General features: G+C 38.6%; 1 long non-coding RNA gene across 4 annotated transcripts in view; it reads right to left on the bottom strand.

Moving 5' to 3' along the window:
• LOC111095935 overlaps positions 1-25,775 on the bottom strand; it is a 60,369-nt gene that overhangs the window by 7,319 nt on the left and 27,275 nt on the right. For 3 of the 4 annotated variants that reach the window (XR_005359678.1, XR_005359680.1, XR_005359681.1), the window contains 3 exons: positions 25,078-25,174; positions 14,731-14,941; positions 12,782-14,433 (listed from right to left, as the gene is read on the bottom strand). This is a non-coding gene — a long non-coding RNA (uncharacterized LOC111095935). Of the gene's footprint in view, positions 1-12,781; positions 14,434-14,730; positions 14,942-25,077; positions 25,175-25,775 lie in introns of those variants that run through there. The other variant, XR_005359679.1, reaches the window with a different exon arrangement.

The following is a 25,775-nucleotide window of genomic DNA, read 5'->3' as shown; positions in this document are numbered from 1 at the left end:
GGTGGAAAGGTGAAAAAAACAAGCAAGGTTTCTGCTCTCATGGAGCTCACATTTAATTGTAACTTATACTTACTGAGTGCTTACTATTCTAGGCATTTTATATGCATTATCTCATTTTATGCCATAAACAGAAATCTGTGCCTTATAGGGGAGAAACTTGAGATTCAGAGATTAATCAAATTGCCTAAGGCTACCCAGCTGGTAAATGATTCATTCAGGATTCCACCCCACATCTATTTGATTCCATATATGGTTGAAACCACTAAATTTTGGAATTGTCTGTGGAATTAATGAACCATATTGTTCCTTTCCTAGATATTTATAAATGAAAACTGACTTTACCATACCAAATATTTACCATATTTTACTAGACTAATGCAACAAGGTAGCAAGCCTTAAGTTTTACTTTTGCTTGTTTTTCAGATAGACTTGTAGTCAAATTCTGCTTCTGACTAAACCCAGAATTTAGTAAGTTTTCATGCATACCCTCTGAAATACAGCAGAATTTTCAGGGGATCCCTGGGTGGTTCAGCTGGTTTAGCGCCTGCCTTCGGCCCAGGGCATGATCCTGGAGTCCTGGGATCGAGTCCCATGTCGGGCTCCTTGAATGGAGCCTGCTTCTCCTTCTGCCTGTGTCTCTGCATCTCTGTGTGTGTGTCTCTCATGAAAAAAATAAATAAATAAAAATGTTAAAAACAAACAAACAAACCCAAAACCCAGAATTTTCAGTGTCAGCATTTTCCATGTCAGAAATAAGAACCAGGGAATTTTGAAGGTATTCTGTTCCATGTTAAAGCTAGTACCCTCTCTCAGTTCCTATCAGATCTTTTCCATAAGCAAAACATGTACTGATTTCTTATGAACTTTATGAAGAATGGGTATCCATTTAGAGACCTGCATGGTAAAGACAAATTGTCATACTTCTTTGTTCTTATATAATGATGGAGTAAAAAAAATTAGGATTATGCTTTCTGAGAGAAAGTTAATTATACAATCACCTCAATTATTCAGGGGTAGAATATTAGATTAAGGATATATTCATTCCTGCCTTGGGCAATAGAGAAAGACTTTTTAGTTGACACTAACGTGATCACAATAAGGGATTAAAAGTGAGGTAGCATTACCTGAAAAATGGCATACATCTTTGAAAACTGGCAAAGTTTAAGGGATCTTAAAGAATATTTAGTCTATTATCTCCTTTTTAGAGATGAGGAAACTGAGGCCCAGAAAGAAAAAATTACTTGCCCAAGTTACGTACCTATATATGACAGAGCTATGACTGGAATCCAGTTTCTTTTTGCTGAGAGAAAATTTATTTTAAAGAGCTACTGTTTGGCAACTATATTATAAATTGCAGAACATCTATTGATGTATTTTTAAAAGTCTACTCATATTTAAAGTAAATTGCATCATTCCACTAACTTTCAAGACTAGAATCCTGAAAAGGTATGGAGTTCTTGTTACCAGAACTGCTTTTCCTTTGGTGTCCAATTTAAGCATTGATATAGCCTCCGGATATTGAATGAAGTTATAAAGAGAGAAAACCCAAAACTAATAGCAGAGGGAATCAGTCTGAGCTCCTTTTTAAAAAGAATTCTACCCCTGCTCCATTAATATTTTGACTTTTTTATTGTTATTGGGTCACTTCTGCAAGAGGCATAGGAAAATAGGGGTTGGTGTAACTTCAAAAGGAGGGTAGGATAGGAGAAAAAAAAGAACAGATTTTTATTATAAAATCTCTGTTTTGGTTATCTCTTGCCATGTGACATATTGCCTGAAAATCCTCTTGGCTTAACCTAATAAGGATTTGTTATTTCTGAGGATTCTGTGGGCTAACTGAGCTCAGCTATGAGGTTCTTCTGTTCCACATGGTGAAGCTGCAGTCACTCGGGCAGCTGCTTTCAGCTGGGAGTTTGCCCAGGTCTGGAACACCCAGGATGGTCTCTTCTTTTCCAAGACCACTCTCTAAGTAACCACTCAACATCTGGTAGTCTAACCTGAATTTTTTACAGCATGGCAGCTGACTCCTAAGAGTACAAAAACAGTAGCTTCCAGACCTCCTCAAGGGCTTGGCCTGGGATCTTGCACGGCATCACATCTGCTAAATGCTATTGAACCACTCATGAAACCTAGGTTCGCGGTCAAGGAAACATACTGCACTTACTGATGGAAGAAATGGCAAAGAATTTTGTGGCCATCTTTAATTCACTACAATCTTAATCTTTTAGAATCTCAATTTTTGTTTATCACCCAATCTTATATCTTAACTTTCTTACCACTTTAATATCTACATCAAATATTCAACAAAGCCAGTATTTCCTTAGCCTATGCAATAACCTGTATCTTTCCTCAGCTTCCCATAAAAAGCAGTTCACAGAGCTGCATGCCTCAGGAGAATACTAGCATTATGACTTTGTAAACTCCTAGATTTCAGAGATTACAAAAAGATCCCTAATTATCCTCATTAGAACTGAGGTGGGTTTTTCCAGCCCCTTTCTACTTTTCAGGGGTATAAAAACAAGGCCTCAAGTCCTAAGAAATTTATATTTTGGAATAAAAAGAAATATGAACATGTGAGAGTGAGCCAGAGAGAGAATTTTGGCTGGGCAGTTAGATGTGTAATTTGGTTCAGCAAGAAGACCCAATCCATTTTCCCGTTGGCTGCTTAATTCTAATTTCTCTAATAGAGTCTGAATTTAGAGAATCATCTTCTCTGACCAGGTACTCCTCTGCCAGAACAACAGAAAGTGCCAAACTGCTTCGGCAATGATGGCCAATCTGACATGGAGACATTGTAAAAATAGGAATGAGGGATCGGCTTTGATTTCCCTAAACTTTATTTTTTAAATACTTACAAAGACACTATACACAGGCACTCAGGTCTGCTTTTCTGCTAAAAATGCAGTGATTGCAGAGCCAGCAGGGCCCTCCTACTAAAGCATTTAGACAATGGTGGGAATGGGCGTTATGGAGTGGATTACACTGTAAAGACAGCAATGTGATTTCAAATCCCCTTTTCCCTGAAGGCACCAGCAGAATCACCAAGAGGCAGCCTATTCCCCCTCAAATGAGATACAGCAGTTTATCATGTCAGACTACGCCACGGAGGGTTAAGGCTATAGGGCTTCTGGCTGTCAGGAGCAGGATTTCATCTTGGGGCCCCTCAGGCCATATGGAGGAAGCCTAAAAAAGTTCATTCTGCTTTTTCCATTGTCCAGAATCTTGTTTCCTTTCTCCACACTGGTGTCCTCTTGACCAACTTTACAGTTCAAATTCAAATCATGTATACGAAATAAACATTCTAAGATTTTCCTCTTATCTGTTAAGAGGAGCTTCCCAATTGTATCCACATAAATTTAGAAAAAAAATAAAGGGATGGATTTTTATTTTAATTTATAAATTTTCATATACTTCCACAAACTTAGAGAACTATTCTTTAACATTCAGAATAATTCCGTTAAAAGAATTTGATATTATTTCCACCTAATAAGAGACATAATCGATGGAAGCAAGATCATGAGAGAAAAATATACATATGTAATTCTTTTATGTAGCTACAATATTAAGATTCTGTTCACAGCTCCTATTAGAGTTCATCACTACCTATCTCAGATTTTGCACACAGTAATTGTTTCATTGTAAAAATCTTTTGTGTCTATTTTCTGAATTGCTATGTTGTCTATAAATATTTAGTGATAATTCATGATTGGGTTGTATTTACCCCTGTAGTTATGTATTACAAATGAAACGACAGCATCTGCCGAAATTAAAAGTGGCCACATTTTCACTGGAGCTTAATTAAATGCCAAAATTTATCTACATTAACAACAAAGTAGTGAAATTTATTGATCAATTCACATGATATAAGTTGACAAATGGCTTAAGCAATTTCCATAATTTTCTACACGTGTTAAAATTTGTAATGAAAAAGAACACTATATTAACATTAAATGAGAAATGAAAGGGAGGTTTTGTACTGGGGCCAGTGCCCTGGAGCAGTGTACTTTGTTTTCCGGGCCCTGTCCAGGCTTGCTGTTTGAGCTGTGTACAGATGGGTCTCTGACAGTCCTACAGCTGTTCTCCTAATTGTCCATTAAGTGTTCTATTGATTCTCTGATTCAAAGTACATGTCTTTCAGCTCAAGCTATCGTGTGAAGTGGCAGACACATTCCTTGTAGAATGACAGAGCTGCTTGAAACCTAAAAATGTGGTCTGCCAGTTTCAATTGAGGATCCTGCTTTCAAAGGAGAAGGCTTGGTTAAAGGCGCTTTGTAATAGCTGGTTAGGTTTTATTTTCTAAACTTTTAGCATCAATCAATTAAAGCAGCAGCAGCATGAAGAGTTTTAATTCCTGGTTAAGCATGTACAGATTGCACCTGGCTGATTCACGGCAGAGCAAGGGGATCAGTACTGCTAATAGAAGATCAGCCTTGTTTAGCTGTATGCAGATTTTCCCCCTGTGCACCTGACATGCGCAGAGTCATTTTCATTTGACTTGCAAGTTCACTTTTAGCATTTTTTAAAAAATTGAGATCATCTGCAATTCCAGATTATGCCAGTCAGAAGCCTGTTTAAAATCATCTCTCTTTAATCTGGAAAGTGAAAGATAAGATGCATATCTGTTGCGAGGACCATAAATCTTCAGAGAAACAAATAACCATAGATAAAACTGTAAAAGTTATTTAGCTCTCCACTGGAAGAGGTTTATTAATCTAAAATTTCCAGTCCACTGTGTCATGATTTGGTTAGCACTCTGTATCTCATTTTGTGCAATTGTACCTTAAGCCAAGTGCTGATCGCTTCAGAGTTTGAACTTTATCAGTTGTATAGTTCAGTTGTAAGGAATAAAATGAAAGCTGCTATCCAAAAGAAAAAAAAAAGGTCTAAAACTATGGTTTAGGTCACTCCAAATAGTATTGGCTTTCTTGTCTTAATGAGATGACACATCCCAATGTTTTTACCATTAGGTTTAGCTCTTGGTATTTGTAATATAATATTTTAATAGTCTTATTATGTAGTAAACCTTCAGCTATAAGTGAAATGAACAAATAACGTTTGTAGCCTCCTGTGTATCAGTTTAGTTAGGAGCTACCCCAATGGCCCTAATCACAGTTGAGGTGTGATTTTAGTTATTAAATAAGTATTGAAATTCATATATATTTTCAAAGGGAAATAAAGCATACACATGTGTATGTGTTTAATGTATTAAATATACATATTTAAGTGTGTAAAAATGAAAAATATGGATTAAGGAAAGCACTTTTAAGTGAAGGATGAATTAAAAACTGCTCTGTTTCCCACAATTAGCTGTTCGTTCTTTTCTTTTATGTCTCCTTTGTATTTCTCACAATAGTCCCTTTTGAAGAGCACTCTCTTTTCCTCTCATTATTGTTGGGTAAAGGAGCATGGCCATTAAACTAGTGTTCCTTTTGTCAGAAGCAAGTGATTTGTATCATGATGCTCTGTCTGAAGTATGACTCTCTCTACTCTGACCCTCCCAGTCTATAAGCCTCCATGGTGTAGCGTCCTAAGTAGGGAGTTGCCTGCCGTTAAGAGCTGCTGAAACAGGAAGACAGAACTGGTGTACTTCTAATTTTCTTCTAATGTAACAGTTTGGGGATTTGGAAGCATTAGGAACATAATATATTTGTTTTTAAAATTGTTTTGAAGTTATATAAAATACATGAGTGAATGAAACATATGGTATTACTATCATAATATGTGGTACCAGCTAATTTGAAGTTAGGGATTTATATTTTTTCAGAATACGGAGGCTTCAACCAAAATGTCCTCTTACTAAAGGATGATAAATCCTTCCTATCTGCTTTATCTTGGGAAACAAGTGAAAAATCTATTTCTAACATAGTAATATAGTATATATTGATACCTGCAAAACATTATGTGAATCTACTTAGACGCCAGCACTTTCAATTACACTGTTAGCCAGTTTTTTAAAAAGATTTTTAGAAGCTTTCAACTGTAGACTTTTGTCTTGTTGAATGAACTTCAGCTACACTAAATTTTAAGTAAATTTGTGATGACTGAGCAATATACATTGGCTGAGCTAGAATCCAATAACCCACAGGACAAATTAATTTTCAACAAAAAGGGCAGAAACCTCAAGTGCCATGAGTATATGGAGTCTCATTCTATCTCTCTGGAGCCATTTTTGCAAATCACTACAGCTATTCATAATCTAAATCAGTCTCCTTTAGCAGCAGAAAGATCTTTTTTCATGACAAAACAGAAGATGACATTCATTAGTGCCTAACTTGCATAAGCTACCTTAAATTTATTGGTGCTCTTCTACTTATCTGAGTAAGGATTCCTTTGTCTACAGCTATAGGAAAATTCCAGTTGTACTACTTAAAAATATAAATTGTCACTTTTATCAGAACTTTTGGCAGTTTACTTTATTTTGGAAGTAAAACTGGTGGTTAAGGTTTTAAGACTTCCAATGGGCGTTGTTTCAATCATATTTAATAGATGCCTTGGATCGTAATAGGATTATGTATAAGCTTCTCTGCTGCAGAAAAACCCCACATTTCCATCCATGTCCTGCTAGGGAGGTTTGTGGGGAAACCAACCTCTGTGGTGGTAGATACAGTTAAATGTATCCTATTTCCTGCCAACTGTGGACAGACTTAAAACCATCCAGCCTGTTTGCTCATCATAATAAAGGGCTATGTGTGATTTTCTTAAAAGGGGCAAAATGCTTATATCATTTTGAAATGTTCCATAAGCCATTTTAAGCCTCTCCACCTAAAAAAGAGCCCAGTGAGTGAGAAACCTAGTCTTACGTTAAAAATCTTCTGATTAGAACTCTTCTTTTGTTGGTCAGATGTTGTTTTCAGTTTATAAGAACCTGTCTCGGATCCGTCTGAAAAAACTAAGTGGTTGCTATGTCATCAGAGGTGTGATTTTTGCTTTTTTGTTCCCTCCTACCATCACTCATGCTGGTTAAAAAGAAATAAAAACTGAATATACATAAATTTTGCAGTGATGGTTTTTGTTAGTTTCTTTTTGTTTTGTTTTTTTCCCTGACACTCAGATGCTTTTGGCCTGGTGTGACAGGAGAATTACCCAGCAAGAGCTATTTTGGCAGGGCAAAATGGCACTGTGATACATGCATCTATGTAGAGCAGGAGGAGAATGTGGATGTGACCTTGACTGAACCTGACTTGGCTATGGGTTGATAGCCAGATCTTGAAAGAATCTTTCTCTAAACCTTTCTGTGTCTGCATAGCATCTCCAATGCCTGAATTCACATTTTTATCTGTTACTAGTTATCATTTATCATAGGTGACAATATTGAGGCAAGCCTTGGATATGACCTGGAACGAAGGGAGCACTGAAAATAGTACCACAGTGGTGTGGCCTATGAAGGGGAAGAAGTCTTGTACTCTGATAACAACAAAAATAAATAGTTATTTTCACTCTGGGAATTGTGGGGAAATCTGGGATTTAAGGTAGAGGAAGAGAGAAAGCTACGGATACTTTCTAATTATATATATATTTGCATGGAGATTTTAGAGTATTGATCAGCCATACTCTCAGATGTAACTAGGCTTGACAAAGACTGCCAAATTGTCAAAATACCAAGTTAGTGGGTCAACATGTAGAGTGCAAGTTATAAGTGACTACCCACAATTACATCAAGTACAAAGATTATTATACATTTCTCATTACCTCCAAAAATGTAGATACAATAAATCAATGTGGGCAGACCTGAGTTTGGCCACTAGATCTAAATAAACAAGGCAGATGCCAGGACATGATTACCTGAGGAATAAATTTACCTGGTGAGGTCTGAGAAGTTTAAATCACAACTGACACATGGAGATTTTTATCAACCAATATCAGCTGCCCAAAGCCTTGTAGATTACTCACTAGGTAATGCTCCCTTTAAAAGGTAGAGCTGATTTTAAAAATTATATTAAACAGTCAAAATTTCTTTTCCCCCAGATTTATTCAAAGATATCCCTGAAAAGCAGGGTCTGATCCTTGCTAATGCTTTATTCAGGTTTGGTCTCCATCTGACTGGTTCCAGAATATAGTCTATCCCATTTTCATGAAGAGCAGCTATTTACTCTCCAAACTATAGACATTAGTTTACAAATCTGAGCTGCTGAGGATGCTGTCATCTTGTGAAGATGTGGACACAATAAACTATCCCTCCCCTCAGCACTAAAAAACAAAATAACATGTCTCCTGAACAGGAAAGAGGTACTACTAATAGCTTGGCAATCGAACACACACTATAATTATTTTTTCAGGAGATGAACTGCCACACTGAACCTGTATAAAAGATATTTGTCCAGGGCAAAAAATTTAGTCTACGTCCACAAAACATAGTTGTTCTGGTAAAGCTGACTTGACATTCCTTGACATGAATGCATTTGCACGCCTGATGTCAATTACTATGATCTAACCAACTGAGCTAACTAGGCTAGTCATGGTTATTAATTAAGCACCCATAAATTCTACATAGAGATGAGCTTTTAAAGTCTATCAGTGCCTTTTTCCTGACTTGGAACAAAAAGCTCTACAGTAGATTAAGTCAAGGGGTAGGATCAGAAATAGAGCTACAGTGTAATAGGTTAGAAGTAACATTCTAGGGGTTTTTCTTTGCCATGTAGTCAAACTTTCCATAAAATGTCTCTCTTCTGTTTTTCCTATTTCCCCAGGCAGGGAGTGCTCCAGAACTACTGCTTGGTTCAAATGCCAACTTCACCACTCTCTTGCTGTGTGACCTTGTGCAAGTTACTGTGCCTCAGTTTCTTTCTTCTTCCTCTTCTTTTTTTTTTTTTTTAGATTTGTTTATTTATTCATGAGAGGCACAGAGAAAGGCAGAGACATAGGCAGAGGGAGAAGTAGGCTCCATGCAGGGAGCCCGACGTGGGACTCGATCCTGGGACCCCAGGATCACGCCCTGAACTGAAGTCAGATGCTCAACCACGTCCCCTCAGTTTCCTTCTTTAGGGAATAATAGTAATCCCTATCACAGAGACTTGCTGTGAGTATCAAATGAATCAATACTATTGGTGTCTGCCTACTTCTCGTGTCCATGTTGTTAAATGCAGTGATCAATTCTTAGTTTTCTTTTTATTTGATCAGCACAATTCAGCACAGTTTATCACCTTCTTTTCCTGAAACACTCTTCTCTTGGCTTGCAAGATTCTTTGCTGTCCTGGCTTTTCTCCCTCTTCACTGCTCCTAAGTTCTCATCTTTCTACATTGTCCTCCTAAAGTTCTCATCTCTCTAATCCATAAATGCTGGAATGCCCTAGAGCTTAGTCCTTAGTCTTTTTCTCTTCTCTTCGGTGTTTTTAGACTTCTTCATGAAACCCTCCAGGTTCATAACTTCATAAATATCTATATGGTAGCTACTCCTCAATTTATAACTCCAACCTGAATCTCAACCCTCCTTAACTGTTTACACCTCTAGTTGGTTATCTATCAGAGGTGTAAACCCCTGATCTCTCCTTCCCACACCCGCCCCCCAAAGTTGCCTCTTCCACTGTTTTCTGTCTCAATAAATGGCAATTCTATCCATTGAGTTGCTCAGGCCAAAAACCTTGAAGTCATCCCTGACTCCTCTCTCTCTCTTTTTCTCTCATTTTGTATCAATTTCATTAACAAATCTATATTAAATATATATTTTGAAACCAATCTCTCAACACCCTACTGATATCGTCCCCTTCCAAGCCTGTCATTTCCCACTTGGATTATTGGAACATACTTGTACTTCAGTCCATGCCCTCCTGCAGTCTTACTCTCAACATACCAGAGTGATCTGTTAATAATCTGTCACAACCCTCAAATGGTTGATCCCAGGACCCTGGGATCGTGACCTGAGCTGAAGGCAGACATTTAACCGACTAAGCTATCCAGGTACCACAGCAGCATGCTTTGTACACCCTTAGTAAATGTTTGTTGAGTAAGATGAGGGGTTCAGTTTCTGAATTCGGAAATCTCCCCTTCAGAATGCCAAGATTAGAAAACCAAGGTTCTTCAGGACCAGGTCCGTGATTAAAGCTTTAGGGATGCCTGGGTGGCTCAGGGGTTGAGGGTCTGACTTTGGGTCAGGGCATGATCCTGGGGTCCCGGGATTGAGTCCCACATCGGGCTCCCTGCATGGAGCCTGCTTCTCCCTCTGCCTATGTCTCTGCTTCTTTCTCTCTCTGTCTCTCATGAATAAATAAATAAATTCTTTAAAAAAAAGCTTTTCAGAACAAAAGCAACAAGGATAGAAATTTATAGGTTAAAACTTACCCTTCTTCCATTCTAAATCTTTGTTCTTGGTCCTGGGTCTTTTTAATTTAACTTAATATTATGATAGGCAATTTTAAAAGTTTAACTTTGTTTTTCACCATAGAACTTGGTGTTCAGGGATCCCTGGGTGGCGCAGCGGTTTGGCGCCTGCCTTTGGCCCAGGGCGCGATCCTGGAGACCCGGGATCAAATCCCACGTCGGGCTCCCGGTGCATGGAGCCTGCTTCTCCCTCTGCCTATGTCTCTGCCTCTCTCTCTCTCTCTCTGTGTGTGACTATCATAAATAAATAAAAATTAAAAAAAAAAAAGAACTTGGTGTTCATGTGTACTATAAACAAAATTCAATATCATAGCAAGTGATAGATATGTCCATGAAGACAATCTTTGTCAGATTGGTTCAACAAATACAGAGGTCTAATATGTGCCAGTGTGCTAAGTGTTAGGAATTTGTAGATGAATATTACTTGGTACTGCCTTTGAGGAGCCCAACAATGGAGAACACAGACATGTAAATAATTGCATTTTAGTACAACCTAGTAAATGCTGTAATGCAACCATGTACAAAGCTAGAGATGTAGCAAATAGGAAGGAATGATTAACCTTGGGAGATTGTGTGAGATGGGGAAGAGGTTAAATAAAGGAAGGCTCATAAAAGGTTATGCACAAGCAAAGATTTTCTGTATGAAAAAGAATAAATAGGAGTTACTTTGGTAAGTAAGATGGGGGCTGGAAAGGGTGAGGCATTTCAGATGGAAGGAGCAATATATGCAAAGACAGAGAAATGTATAACAGTATTGTGCATGCAGAAAATGACAAATAGTGTGGCATTTTTGAAGCACAAAGTGTGTGTGCGTATGTGTGCAAAGTCATAGAACATGAGGCTGCAGGGCTTTACATCCAACATTAAGAGCTGGTACTATATGTGGTCAGTGGGGAGGTATTCAAAACAGAAGCGCGGCTCTAAAGCCTACTCTTGCCTACTCTATTGGGGAGTATATCGAAGAAGATAAGAGTAGAGGTAAGGTGTTTACTTAGGTGGCTGTTAAAAAGTCTGGGGGAGGATAATGATGGCCTGAACCAAGGCTGCATTCCTGGAGATGTGGAAGAAGAGAGGCACTTGGAGATATTCTTAAGACATATAAAACTCATTTGATTGATTGCATTTAGGGGGCACGAGGTAGGCAAATACCAATTTGCTTCGTAAAGGTACATTTCCTGTTCCCAGATTCTAAATGAGCTGGAGACTCCTCATTTGCTGAGAAGGCATTCTGAGAACAGTAGCTATGGTAGGACTCTCTACCCCGCAGGCCCATGGTAGAGTAGGGTCCCTTTGGGTTTCACTTCCAGAACTGAATGGTTGGTTTCTAAGGCAAAAATCTCCAACCTGCTCTCTAAGAGTTAGAGGGAGTCTCAGAGGTCATTTAGTCCAAGCTTCTACCTAATACCTTGAACCATTTCTATATGGAAGTTCTCACACAGAAGATCATCCAGCCTCAGCCTAAAATCTACTTCCAATCTTGGGATTTGCCACTCCTGAAACCAGCTCCTTTCTACCTCTGAACAGCTCTATAGAAAGCTTTACTCTTCACTGAGCCAAAATCGGCCTTCCATTCTTTGGTTCTGGTGATAGCCTTTATAAGGGCCATACAACTCTTTTTTCAAGAAGTCTTCTCAGGAATTAAAGATGACATTTGGATTCCCCCAAGTCTCCTCAATTCCAGCTGCCCTTATGGGGCTTGGTGTCGGCAACCCTTATCACCTCAGTCATGCTGCTATGGACAAGCATAAAATATCAATGCTCCTCTTAGGAAGCAATGCCAACAACCGAACATAATACTGCACGTGTGGTTTGGCCACAAATGCCCAGTGGTTTGAACATGTGTTTTCATCATTATAGCCCGAGGTTCTTAGTTTTTGTAGCAGCCAAATCACTGGCACCTGCTGAGTTTCTGGTCACCAAAACCATCCAAACTAAATCTTTCTTATCCTGTCACATCTTCCTCGGTCAGTCCTGTCCACTTCAGTTGATTTTATTTTTTTTTTAAGATTTTATTTACTTATTTGAGAGAGAGAGAGAGAGAGAGAGCGTGCACACACACACAGTGTGGAGAGGGGCAGAGGGAAAAGGAGAAGGAGATTCCCCACTGAATAGGGAGCTCAACTCGGGGCTCAATCCCAGGACCTTGGGATCATGACCTGAGGAGAAGGCAGACGCTTAACTGACTGAGCCACCTAGGTGTCCCTCCACTTCAGCTGATTTTGAGAATCTATGTGCAGGAATTTATATATATATATATATATATATTTATAAATATATATATTAAATATATATATTATATATAAATTTATATATATAAATATATATATTTTAGTAATAAAGAGACAATACAATTTTTAAAAGATTTTTTATTTATTCATTCATGATAGAGAGAGAGAGAGAGAGATAGGGGCAGAGACACAGGCAGAGGGATAAGCAGGCTCCATGCCGGGAGCCGGACGCAGGACTTGATCCCGGGACTCCAGGATCATGCCTTGGGCCAAAGGCAGGCGCTAAACCGCTGAGCCACCCAGGGATCTCCAGGAATTTATATATATTCCTGTTAAATTTCAACTTCTTGGGTTTGCAGTCCCAGAGTTGGTCTGTGATGAAAGTCAACCAATCTAAGACTCAAAATGATATTAACCATGCTCTTAGTTTTGTGTCATCTACAAATTTGATTTCCTTGAGGTTTGCCTCTAATCGCATCCCCTCTACACCTTTATCTTTTATCTTTCTTGTCTTGTTCTTTTCCTAAGCCTAGAGGAGCTTAGAAACCTTGATTGTTCTGTTGAAGCAGCTGATATGGCCCCACACTCTACTGCCCCTTAACCTCTGCTATTGTTGCCACCGCCCTCTTGTCATCCCTGGTGCAGGGGCTGACTGGGATATCTTTGGGGTTTGCCACTCCTCTGCCCATGGCTCACTCCCACACTGTTGCTGATTTTGTTGTCATTCATTTTGCTTCCAGTCATCTTAGTACTTCCTGTGCTCCCACAGGCCCTGCACTCAGATGGGGAAGCCCTCTGCCTCTAAGCATTGTAATTCTTTAATTATACACCAGAGAGGAAGGCTTACCTTCTGTGTGTGTGTGTGTGTGTGTGTGTGTGTGTGTGTGTAAATACCCCCGTGCTGCAGATCCTATTTCTCTCACCCTATCTTTAGGTTTTTATAGGCTCTCTAACTCTCCACAGGATTTCTTCAAGGCTGGGACAAAAGATAATATAAGTTGTAAGCAGCAGTCATGAGCTCTATCAAGGGCTTGGCGTATAGTCAGTACTCAGTACCCAGACTGTAATATCCCAAATCTCTACTTCCTACCAGCCTTCCACCAGTGTCCCTGGCTTGAACTAGTGACCTTCCACTAGCTACCCAAGGTGAATCCACTCCACCTTCCATTCTCTCCTTTTAGAGCACTGCCTGAGGAGTTGAAGAACATCCCCCGCCCTTGTCTAAGAGTCATTGTCCTAGAAGTAAAAATCACTTCTAGCTCTATGCTCTCTCTTTGTGGAGTGTCTGTCTCTCCACTCAGAGTTTACATAGGTGACTGTAATATGCTTGAATTTGGAGGCAGGTTCCAGAATGCTCACTATTCCCATCTATGATACTCACATCTCTTTACTGAATGTTGTGCCTCATGCAGCCTAAGAAACTCACATATGGAATTTTTTCTTTTCAGATCTGGCCCTAGTCACCCTAGCGGTTATGACTTAACCTCTCTTAGCATAGCTATAAAATGAGGAGAATAATACCTTTTCCTTCCTTAATGTTTTTTTTAAGGATCCAATGAAATACTATATGTAAAATCATTTCACAGTTTCTAACAAACTGTGTAAGTATTATTATTTACTGGAATCATCTATGGTCCAATTCGGCTGTAAGAGTCTAAATTAGGCTGCTGGAAAATATGTGACCAATGCAAGGAATAAAGTTAGTCCCTTGGGGGCTACAAGACTGTCACAGGGTCAGAATCGCCAAATTTTAGAGTAGGATGAGGCCTAAGAGATCATTTGGTCCAGCCCCCTCATTTTGCTGATGAAAAACCAGACCAGAGAGGAGTTGGAGACTTGCCTTGAGATTTGCTTGGGTCAGAGGATCTGCGGAGAAGTAGCAATCCCAAAGCTGGAAAAGAAGAGAGGCTGGCCATCAATCTGAAAATCTGTCCTGCCTCTCCCTAGGTCAGGGACCTTTCTACCAGGTAGAAGTTTATTTTTTTAAGATTTTATTTATTTATTCATGAGAGACGCACACACAGAGAAGCAGAGACATAGGCAGAGGGAGAAGCAGGCTCCATGCAGAAGACCGATGTGGGACTCAATCCCAGATCCTGGGATCATGCCCTGAGCCAAAGGCAGATGCTCAACCACTGAGCCACCCAAGCATCCCCCAGGTGGATGATTTTTTAACCTTTTTCCTTACCTTTGAGAGCAAAGTCAGGCTTCCTTAGGCTCACAGGCTCCTTGAAGATTCACTTGTGTCCTTTTATCGAATGGGTTTCCCAAGCAAACAGAACCATGTTGTTGTTTGTTGCTCCGTTGCTCTGCTGTGCTGGGAATGAAGGCTCCACTCTTGATCAGCCAGGGAGTCCAGTGCCAAGCCTCTGATATATAGTGCGGGGACTGCAGGGCATCTGAGTTGTAACAAGAACAAGATGAGCTTGTGGCCTCGGGCTTGTAACCTGCTCCTCAACCCACACTTCAAAGAAAGTTATTACACAAGAGTTAGACTAAATCAAACCAAACTGCAATGTTTGCGCACTGTGGCCCATTTTCAGATCTCGTTGTATCTCACCCCAAGTCCTTCAGAAACCCAGTTGGGAGCAGAACAAAACGATCCAATGATAATTTAGTTGTAGGTCTTTAAAAATGAGCCCAACTGATTTATTTTGAAATTTCAGTTAAGCATGATGTCAAGAAAATCTCTCTGGCTATTTATCATCTTTTTTCCTCTTGCATAGTCTGAATAGGCAGGATAAAATTAGAAACTGGCTATTCACATGCTTCCAGTTTTTGTTGTAAGCTGATACCGTTACTAGAATATCAGAACGTTAAGATGTTTTGGTGGTAATTTTCTGCCCAAAGAACTAACTATATCTATCTATCTATCTATCTATCTATCTATCTATCTATCTATCTATCATCAATCATTCATTCTTTCTTTCCTTTCTCTCTCTCTCTCTTTTGAGAGGGAGTTGGGAGAAGGAGATGGAGAGAGAATCTTAAGCAAGTTCCACACCCAGTGTGGAGCCTGATGTGGGACTCGATCTCACATCCCTAAGATCATGACCTTAGACAAAATAAAAAGTTGGACACTTAACTGACTGAGCCACCCAGGTGCTCTCATGCCATTTGCTTTCTTTATTAGGAATGTTATACAGCTGCTATGGGAAGAGACATGATAGATGATGTAAAGTTATACAATTCACTTTGGTTAGACCTACTACTCTCACTTTTTCTAATCACCACAACCTAAAAGTACAAAATATTACATTTTTTCTTTTTTAGCTTTGAACAGTGGATACAAGATCCGTAAGGCTTCTGAATCGTCAAAGAAAATACACTTATATTCATTGTTCTCTAGTGTTGAGTATCTATTATAGGTTGGTTTCCAAAACTTCATATGGTAAATGTGGTAACTCTCATTTAATTTAGTAATTGAACAGTTGAAACCTGTCCTTCTTAGCCATTTGCCATACATTTACTGTGTGTACAGTGAAGCTTTTAGAAAATCCTCTAGTTCCAACCATGAATCATTACAATGTCTCAGAATCATGGAGGATTAGGGCTAAGAGAGAGTGTCAAGCTGTATGAAAAAGGAAACTGAGACCATAAAGCCAGGTGATTTACCCAAGGTCACACAGCCAGTTCCCCAGGGCCCTGGCTAAAATTCAGGTTGCTGTTCTTTCTGCTTACATTCCATATGAGGCACCTCACTTATGAGACTGAAATTCAAGATCAAAGCATCTTGCATAAGACAAATATGACCTGTTTGATCACAAACCCAAGGCCATTAAGTCAAACACAACAACAAAAGTAGTCAAAGCAAGTAACCAGCCCAGATGGGTGGAATGAGAGGCTGCAAAGCTCAGGGAAAGTTATGATCTGAGACTGAAGGTAAGAGGGGAAGGGTATTCTTTTAGCTTCTGTGGACTGGACATCTCTACGGTTCAGGAATGGAATATTTCCATACTTCTACATGTTATTCCAATATTTGCGTTCCATCCTTAGGTATCAGAATGAAACTTCAAGATACTTTGCTTTGTAAAAAAATAAAAGACTGAGATGCCACCCTGGTTATTCACTTTCCAGCCTATCCAGCATCCTGCCCCTTTCTGTGGAGGTGCTACCACCACGAATCTTCTGAGGCAGAAGGTTAATCAGTGCATCACTTAGTCTTAACTAACACCCTCTGCACCCTCACCCCAGAACACAAAGAGTATCACGCAGTTACTGCCCTGAGGGAGATGACAATATGTTCAGAGGTTTTTAGGGGATAATAGCATCTTGAGAATAATTACAAATTTCCATGTATGTGGGAATATCTTTTTTTAAAGATTTATTTATTTATTTATTTATTTATTTATTTATTTATTTAGAGGGTGCGAGCAAGGAGAGGGGCAGAGAGAGAGGGACAGAAATATCCAATTATCAGAAGGGTCCATGACTTAAAAGAGGTTAAGATTAATTAGTCTATTTTGAGAGACAAGACTCATTTACAGAATCAGCATGATGAGAACAGTGTATAAACACATTTATGGGATCAAGGTGGGTCAGCGTGACACAGCTTCCAAAATGAGGTGAGATGTTTAGGTAAGGATTGAAAGGTGGACGTTTGAATAAGTATAAGAGAGCAAGTGTGCCTGACTGGGGGAATACAGTGGATTGGAAACTAAAATGTATTTAATAGAACACCTATTATACATTAGGCACCTTATTACATATGATCTCATTTAATCTTCGCAAAAAGCCACGTTACAGGTGAAAACATATTCAGGGAAGCAGGGTAGCCTGTACATGAGAAGGAGATTAGCAAAGCCAGATTTAGAACCTAGGTCATTTGAACTCAAAACTTTTGCTCTTGTTTTTCACACTGACCTAACAGTAGCTGTAGCAGGAACAAAGTAAAGAAAAAGAAATGAGCATGGCAAATATAAATGAGAGAGGGATTATACTTGATTGAAATGAAGGCTTCCTGCTGAGGGACAGGGCTTATATGGTAACAGTAGAGCTAGATCCTATCAGGCTAGGATAATAACTAATCTTTATTAAGCATTTATTATGTGCCAGTCATAATGCTAAGCTCCTTTATCTCATTTAATCTTCAAAATAACCCTATGAGGAGATACTGTTATCATCCTCATTTTGCACTTAGTGAACCTGAAGTTATAAGTAATCTGTCTGGGTTCACACAGACTGTGGATGGCTGAATTGAAATGGGTTGAAATTCAAATCTAATCTGTTGGACACCAGAGTCTGCACTCTTGAAATATGCTTAGAGAATTAACATTTTAGGCATATTCAGTGTGCCAGATACTGTGCTGAGTTCTTTATAGGCATCCTATCATTCAATCTCACAGAAAACCTATGAAGGAGATATCATTATTATTTCCTCTGTTTCATAAATAATAAGTTACAGGTGGGGATCCCTGGGTGGCGCAGCGGTTTGGCGCCTGCCTTTGGTCCAGGGCGCGATCCTGGAGACCCGGGATCGAATCCCACGTCGGGCTCCCGGTGCATGGAGCCTGCTTCTCCCTCTGCCTGTGTCTCTGCCTCTCTCTCTCTCTCTCTCTCTCTCTCTCTCTCTCTCTGTGACTATCATAAATAAATAAAAATTAAAAAAAAAGTTACAGGTGGATTGAAGCTCAGGAAGGTTAACAAACTAGTCCAAGGTCACATAGTTTGGAAGGGATGGAATCTAACTCAGAACTGTTTGCCCAAAAGCAGAGGACTAAAGGACATTTCTTTAACTATTCCCTCTCCTCACGCTAACTTTCTTATCTTCTCCTTGGTTTTTCATGTCTTTCTGAGGGTCTTCTATTGCTTCAGATTGTCATATACATTGACTCAAATCACTATTAAAAGAAAGCCTGGGGTAAATATTTGTTGTAATATTGTAAATGGAGGTAATCGTGATTAAGACCTCATTTATTCATTAAACATTCATTGAGTTCTACTAAGAACTGTTCAGGAAAAAAAAAAAAAGAACTGTTCAGGATACTAGAAATATAAAGATACTAAAAACAAAGTACCTATCTTCAAGGTTTGCATAGTCTTATGAAGGGAGATAGACATGTAAGCCAATAATTGAAACGCAGTGTGATAACTGATGTTACAGAGGTAGGGATAGGGACAGTAATATCAGAACAGCGAGAAGGGGCACTCAACTCAGGATGGGGATGAAGGCATTGGAGGGAGTTATGGAGGATGCCCCATAAGTGACACTTAAATTAACTATTTTTAGCTCAATTTTCTTGCATGTTTTCTATATCCAATAAGCTGTTTATGACATTTTGAAGCTGTTAAAGATGGTCAAATACAATGTCACTTAATTGCATTTTCTTACATACACAGTCTTTCTCTCACGTTACTTTTACTTTTTCATTGCACAACTGCTTTCTTTAACTTAAAAAGTCAACACAAGGACACTGGTTTGTGAAAACATTTGCTGCTTGCAGGGCTTTTGTCTGCCATCAAATGGCTGCTCTTAGGGAAGGCTTTCAATGCTTCCTTATTTGACCAAAGTAGCAAGCCCAGCACTGAGTCAAGACTATGTATCTCTCATCACATGTGACTTTTAGACCAAGAGACATGTCCAAGGTCTTTCTGTCTGTATTATTTTTATATTAAAAAAAATCCTTATTGCCATGTAATGTACATATAATAAATTCAACCTCAAGTATACAGCTTAATGAATTTTGACAAATGCATATAATTGTGTAATTACCACTATGGTCAAGATACAGATATTTCCCAAACCTGAAAAAGTTCCTTTGTGCTTTTTTGCAGTCACTGGATTAAGTCATAGTGAGGACCTACAGTAAGCAGTTGTTAAAGATATTCAGTGCTGGAGAGAGCAGGACCAATCTAAGAAACCAAGACTTACCAAGCACTTTCTAGATGCTATTCAAGCATTATTCTTTTGGAAGAGGAAACTGTGGCCCAGAGAATTTAATAACTTGTTTTTTAAGGTCACTGAGCCAGAAGATGTGGAGCAAGGATTCCACCCAAATTATGGTTCTCATAATACCTCTCACTCCTAATAGAGGGAAAATACAGAGAAATATGGGAAGCCAAACACAGAAGACTAGATACTATACTGTAATTCTATTTACATGAAATTCTGGAAAATGCAAATCTAGTGATTGGAAGCAGATCATTGGTTACCAGAGGCGGGGGAGAGGATTAACTATAGAGGGAGACAAGCGAATTTTTTCAGGTTATAGAAATATTCTATACACCTTGATTATAATGGTAATTATACAACTACATACATTTGCCAAAACTCATCAAAATGTAGAGTTAAAATTGAATTTTATTATATCCAAATTATACCTCAATAAAGCAAATTTAAAAAAAATACAAAAAGAAGAAATATAGAAAGATCTTGGAAATATCCCTTTAAGTCACAGCAACCACATTACCTTTAAAAATGTAACTTCTATCATATTGAGTAATAAAAGTATAGAAATATTTTTTTAGAAATATTTTTTACGTAACTCGATGCCAAAAATTTTAAAATCTGACAAAAATAAATGAGTGTTCACTATGATGTTGAAATCAAATCAGCAGGCTCTATTTTCTTGCACTTAAATGAACTATTCAATATACACATTTCTGAATCCCTTGCAAATATCTGGTGAATGGGGGTCTGATTAAGCATGATCCAAAAAGAGCTTGCAAGTAAGACTGTTTACTAACATTTCAATTTCTATGCCTCATTTATTAGACTTAGAATAAAAAGGTGAGAGGGCTGTTTGGGATTGTCTTTAACCTTGATGATATTTCCACTGAAGCAGCATAATGGCTCTTAATTGCTTAAGTGAAGAGAACATGTTGACGTGTCCTTCTTTGGGCTAAGAGCTTAGAGCCTAAACCATTATGCTAATTCAAGCATTATATACACCAAAGTATTTATGGGACTGACACAAGTGATGTTGCAGGTAAAGGGCTGTGAAATGGTCTGTAAACAGAGAGAATTGATTTGAGGCCCAAAAGCAGTGCTGTTAAAAGTCACAGCCATTGAACAGCCAACCCTACAATTTCTATCCAGATTGTCAAACTGGGTCAGACAGTGTCAGCCGGGCTGCCATTAGAGATCAGATGGGTGGTTTAATAATATGTAAACCAACCACATAAACAGGTAAATCTCATGGTAGAGGTCCATACCCGTCTGGGGTGTGTGTGTGTGTGTGTGTGTGTGTGTGTGTGTGTGAATTTTCATTAGGAAACTTCACCATGCCACATTTAATCAAATGTTAATGCACTGGTTTTTGGCAAAAGATAAACTTCCAAGAGGTATAAGTTAGATAAGAGAGCAACAATGCAATGCAATGCAATGTAAAGATATTTAGGGAGAATGCATCTACAATCAGACAAGAAGAAAGGACAATCAGATCTTTACACTTGACCTTCGAGGCTTTCAACACCATTTGTTTTTTATGTGTCTCTTCCTTTAATAGGATTGTACATTTTTTGAGCCAACCTCAAAATAATTATGTAAGGCTCCTTATCACCTGCATTGCTAGCATGCCTCACTTCGAACATTAGAAAATGTAATTGATTTCTTTAAAAATTAGGTTCTATATATACAGTCTCCAAAATGACATCTGGATGGCTTAGTTCCATCTATGATTTAAATCTGTGAAAATCAGTATTACTCAATTGTATAGTCTGATTTTATAAGATTATTATGGAAAATTTCCTTCCATTCCAAGTTAAAGGCAGAGGAAGAGATCATAGTTCCCTTCCTCTCCTTTCCCAAAGAGAACAAAATAAAAATCTGTAAACATATTAGGAGGAGTAGAAAATGATAATGAAGACTATGGACTTTGAGTTTCAATCACTACTCTGCCATTTACTGACTTTGGGCAAGTTATGCGATCTCTCTGGGCCTCAGTTTTGTCCTCTGTAAAATGGGGGCATTTGACCTGACAGGACTATAATGGGGAGGATTATGCAAAAAAATGCTCAGAAAAGTGGCCCAAAGTAAATATTCAAAATGGAACATATTACTGATACATATTTGGCCTTATAAACTTTTGATTTATGCCTGCTATAATTTATAGCTAAGTAAAATTTTTTTCTTTCTTAGGGTTCACAGAAATTATTAACATTCTCGGGAGTTTATGAGGTATGTGTGTATGGTATTTAGGAAACAAAACAGCTCATTGTTCCCTCCTTTTTTCTCTAATGAAGGTTTTCTGCCATAGGATTAGGTTCTATCACAGGAGGACATCTCTCATTTGATTTCAATATTGGAGCTGCATAAGGTACTAGTCACCATGAATGGAATAACAGTGACATCCTGTGCTAATTGATATGGATCAGTTAAATTCTTCAGGCTCCTCTTTTGGACAACAACCTCGAGGATGCTTTTCCTCTTATTAGATTGGCATCTTATGTTAATTTGCTGCTGTTCCAAGCCAAGCTTTTAGTGTAGAGCTCTGCTTATATTGGCTAGTAGTTTTAATTAAAACATCTTTTTCCAAGTATACACCTGCTCAGGAAATTTTGGTGAATTTCAGAATCATGAATGATGGTATTTAAAATTGAGACAGCATGAAATCAAGACATGGTTTAACCATTATATGACTTTACTGTCCTATGAACTTTCTTTAGAATGTACATTAATTAAAAGATAAGATTTTGATTTAATTTTAATTACCTGATTAATTCTAGGAGTAAACTGTATTATGGTATTTTCTAAGGGTTTAACACGTGGGATCATATCAATGGTTATACAGTTTATAGTTATAAAAAGTTTCTGTTTTAAAATTTCTCATACACTATAAATGAGTATTTTACAAAATATTTTTTTAGAAAATATTTTTTAAATGCACATATGACATTCCTTAATTGTAGATGAAGGAATTTTTCTAGTTTCTGTCACATTTTTGAGCTAGAGGTTTCTTTCAGTCTTTGAACATACATATATTTGTTTCAGATCCCTGGGTGGCGCAGAGGTTTGGCGCCTGCCTTTGGCCCAGGGCACGATCCTGGAGACCCGGGATCGAATCCCACATCGGGCTCCCTGCATGAAACCTGCTTCTCCCTCTGCCTATGTCTCTGCCTCTCTCTCTCTCTCTCTCTCTGTGTGACTATCATGAATAAATAAATAAAATCTTAAAAAAAAAAAAATCGACACATATTTAGGGGATCCCTGGGTGGCGCAGCGGTTTAGCCCCTGCCTTTGGCCTAGGGCGCGATCCTGGAGACCCGGGATCGAATCCCACGTCGGGCTCCCAGTGCATGGAGCCTGCTTCTCCCTCTGCCTGTGTCTCTGCCTCTCTCTGTCTCTCTGTGTGTGACTATCATAAATAAATAATAAAAAAAAATTATAAAAAAAAAAAAAAAAAAAAAAAGAACATACATATATTTGTTTCAGAGGTACTGTCATTAACTCTGGCTGAGGAGAAAATTCAGTAATAGGACCAGAGATGATCTCTAGAGAGGTTATTTTCTTTCAGTCCTTTTCATAGGCAAGGTAGTGCCCAATCATCCTGGACCAATAGGGATCTAGCTTATTTATAAAGGTAGCAGTAAGATTTCGTTGCCTTACATAGTAACCCAGAGATTCTATAATCCAGGCCCAGCAGTTCCTCAATGAAGTTTAAAACAAATCAGAATGGTCTCTCAAAACAGTGTTATAGATTATGCCCCTCCTGTCCTCTTAAGAGGCAAAGTCAAAGAGATGTACAAACAGCTTGAGCTGGTTCTCTGATTCCCTTAGGCCACAGAGAAAACCTTTAAGTCTATCAGGGATGACAAATAGATTTCAGCATGAGTGTCAATTCTGATAGATTAGTGGGAGTTGCCTGAAGCAGTGTTTGAGGACTTGAGGTTCTGTCCAGGATCAGCAGGAAATTGTGCCATGATCTATTAGCAATGCCTGCCGTGGTGAAGGGATGGAGGACAGGAGCAGGGGCCCCATTTTTGCTAGGATTTGTCATTCCAAACTTATGTTTGGAACTTATATTCTTCCCTGTTGCCTATTTCTCCTAGCTGAAGTTACTTTGAGGATAACAAACCAGTCCTTGGCTAGGTTAATACAAAGTAAATGTTTCTTCCACCTGTATGACATAATAAGATTTTCTTACAGATTTGGAAACATCCTGGGAACTCTTTTTTTTCTTCAACAAATAAAGAGTAATAGTTTCTTTTGAGAGCCTGAAACTTTTACTTCACTGAACACATATATTGAGCACCTACTATGTACTAGCATGTGCCAGGCGCATATGGGAAGCCTTAATATGGGCTACATTGCTCATTCAAAATATCTTTATTAAGTTAAAACAAATGAAAATCCCCTGAAGTCCTTACAAATGTTTCATGCTTAATAAATATGAACTATTCTTCCTTTATGTTTTTTATATGCAAGATTTGGCTGAACATGTCTGAGCTCTTAACATCCCTTCACCCCTCTCACGAGAAGGAATATGGAAACACCTGACTAGGAGTTGAGAGATGTGCTCTCTTATCCTTGTTCCATCACTAACAGATAGTGGGACTTGGGCATGCCCCCACCACCAGCCTGTGCCTCCATTCCCTATCTGTAAAGGAGAACACTACTGACTCCCTAGAATGTTGTGGGACTGTTCATGTAGTAAAGGAAAACACTCAGAACAAAAAAAAGTCTTATGCTAATGCTTTCTGTATCATCAAGGAGACTTGACGATTGTTTAAAAATTGAACAAAGGAGAAACACAGGGACAAAGAAGGAGATCACTTAAAATATTATCTAAAACATTTATACATTATATTTTAAAGTCTTGAAAATACAGAGTGCAGGAGGAACAAGAATTTGGCCCAAGTCTGAATATATTAAGAGTCAAACAGGCCTGAGTTCTTCTTTTTTTTTTTTAATTTTTTAAATTTATTTATGATAGGCACACAGGGGGAGAGAGAGAGAGAGAGAGAGAGAGGCAGAGACACAGGCAGAGGGAGAAGCAGGCTCCATGCACCGGGAGCCTGACGTGGGATTCGATCCCGGGTCTCCAGGATCGCGCCCTGGGCCAAAGGCAGGCGCTAAACCGCTGCGCCACCCAGGGATCCCCAGGCCTGAGTTCTAATGTGGCTTCTGGCATTCAGAAATTCTTTGGAAAGTTACTTTCTGCTTTTAAACCTCTGTTTCCTTATCTATACAATGGGAACAATAATAGACCTGTCTCAAAAGATTGTACATTGAAAAGAAAAAAAAAAAAGATTGTACATTGGATTAAATAAGATGTAAAAAGCTGAGTACACTGTCTGGAACATAGTAAGATTTAAATATATTTTAGCTACTATGATATAGCTTGGCAAAGCTATTTGTGTAACACACAGGGATATTCCGTTTTATTTTTTATGACTCTTAATAATTCCTCATATTTGTTAGCAATTACCAGGCGCCATTACACAGCTTCTCAATGCCTTGCACAGCCAGCAATTTGGAGGACATCACAGGGAGGTCACTGAAACCTAAAGAGGTTAAGGGACTTGCCCAAGGTTACAAAGCTAAGAAGTGGCCAAGCCTGGACCTGGACCTCTGACTTCAGATTCAAACACTCACCTCATGAAGATACGTGTACTTCATCACAGCTCTCTCACTTTGGTGCAGTCCTTTAACAATGTACTGTATTCTTGAATGCTTCCCGTTGAGAGGCTGGCTGGAACACAAAATTCAAAGAAACCCCCACACACAAAATTTAAAAAATACATAATTAAAAATCAAAAAGGAAAAAAATGTCTCAGACCAAACTAATTAAATAAAATTTGTTACCATTTCCTTTTCTTGTCCTAATTTTCTGGAGAAAACCATTCAAATGTGGCCTAAGAGTTAAAAGCAAACAAAAAACAAAAAAGACATCTAACTGGTGTGAGCAGAGACAGTAAATTGTCCTTATCATTTTCATGTGAATATTTGAATATATAGGCCTAGAAATAAAGCTTCTGGTCTCCTAGGATTTCCCTCCCCATCTACTTCTTCCTTTTTCTAACAGTCTTCACACCAGGGCAAATACACACATGAACACGATGAGTAGAATTAAAGACAGACTGTTGTCTCCACCTTAATTTTCAAGGAGATATTACTGCTGGCACTCAGGGAAGACCACCCTCCTATTCTGATATGGTGAGCAGACCCCATTACCTTAAGAGTGGCTCATTTATATTGGTCTACACGAGTCTCTGTCTGGTACTAATCCTGTCGCCCAGACATACACATTTCTCCCATTGACTCCTGTGGAAATCATTCACTCCAAAAGTGCA

The sequence above is a fragment of the Canis lupus genome, chromosome 5 (genome assembly GCF_011100685.1).
Source record: "Canis lupus familiaris isolate Mischka breed German Shepherd chromosome 5, alternate assembly UU_Cfam_GSD_1.0, whole genome shotgun sequence".
In the NCBI taxonomy this organism is placed as follows: domain Eukaryota; kingdom Metazoa; phylum Chordata; class Mammalia; order Carnivora; family Canidae; genus Canis; species Canis lupus.
The sequence above is the reverse complement of the archived record's forward strand: the minus strand, read 5'-3'. Positions and strand labels throughout refer to the sequence as shown.